The following is a 1,477-nucleotide window of genomic DNA, read 5'->3' on the forward strand; positions in this document are numbered from 1 at the left end:
AAAAAGTGACTCTTAAGACTACCTAGCAAAATCCAAGTTGATTATGCTTTCATAAAATATTCTTCCTACTCCGACTTTTATCCTTTTATTTGAACACTAAATGTCTGAGTTCCAGAGTGGTTAGGGCAGTTTCCATGGCACACAATTAGGTAAAAATAGTTATTAAGAATGATTTAAGGTGGGGCGCCTGGGTGGCTCAGTGGGTTAAGCCTCTGCCTTCGGCTCAGGTCATGATCTCAGGGTCCTGGGATAGAGCCCCGCATCAGGTTCTCTGCTCAGCAGGGAGCCCGCTTCCTCCTCTCTCTCTGCCTGCCTCTCTGCCTACTTGTGATCTCTGTCAGACAAATAAATAAAATCTTTAAAAAAAAAGAATGATTTAAGGCATGAACGTTTAAGAGTATATATGGAAAAATGGTTGATTAAATAGAATAAACATGAGAATTGATTAAAAATTAAATGTCATGAAAAAAATTAAATGTCATGAAAAAAATTAAATGTCACAAAAGTCTGTTTTAAAATGCATTTTCTGAAAAACTCATGTTTATGATAAATTCACTTTTTGGCTCATCAGCATTACATTTAAAACATACACACACACACATACACATTGAAGCTATTTCACTTATTTTTTCCTAGAAATAAGATTTTTTCAGGAGCCAATGATTTTTTCCTAAGTTGTAAATTGTCATCTTTGAGAGCCAGCCCTATTCATAGGACAGCCCTCCTATACTGAGGGGGAGATTTCTGTATATCTTGCCAGACTCCCAGAAGCCAATGAATTATAATTCTCAAAGATTGGATTTAGATATGAAATCTAAAATTCTTGACTTTTGAATTGCCTTGAAACTCTCCTCCTCAGTTAAAACTCTATGTTTCGTTTTCTTTAAGAGGATTTACTACCTTTACTGATATATTTGTTCAGACCACATAAACCCAAAATGCAATTTTAAAATAGTTAAAAATTCTTCAAAGTGATTAACCATCATAGCTATAAAGTTAAAAAGATAAAATCCTCACTAAGCTTGAGTATATGAAATTAGAGTATAATCAAATAACAAACCATTTAAATGCCAACTGAAAGTTTAAAAAATAATTTTAAGTATCCAAAATGATCTTTATATATTATACTTAAAAAAACTAATAGTGGCTATAAAAGGATTATAATGGTGATATCTGGGTCTTATATGCAATTAATTACATAAGATATACAACTACTAATTATTCTAATCATCTTTAGAGCACCAAAAATATAGCATCTTTTGAAAGGGTTTGGAGGAAAATCTCATTTTTTTAGTGAACTACAAAAGTTCAGGGAATTTATATCCATGGAATCTTTCAATCTCAGCATTGGAAAATATATCACGTTTACAGCCAATAAATTTGAAGCCAGGTGAATTGCCAAATTAAAGTCCTAGAGACAATGTGAAATAATTTGCTTCATTTATAGTTTGTGAATAGGTTAAAGCTTAATATATTA

At 32.0% G+C, this 1,477-nt stretch overlaps 1 non-coding gene across 1 annotated transcript; it reads right to left on the reverse strand.

Moving 5' to 3' along the window:
• Positions 1-681: 681 nt before the first annotated feature.
• LOC116866487 lies at positions 682-809 on the reverse strand. The gene has a single exon (XR_004382416.1).
• Positions 810-1,477: the final 668 nt, after the last annotated feature.

This window comes from Lontra canadensis, unplaced genomic scaffold (genome assembly GCF_010015895.1).
Source record: "Lontra canadensis isolate GAN:19392208 unplaced genomic scaffold, GSC_riverotter_1.0 scaffold9, whole genome shotgun sequence".
Lineage (NCBI taxonomy): Eukaryota > Metazoa > Chordata > Mammalia > Carnivora > Mustelidae > Lontra > Lontra canadensis.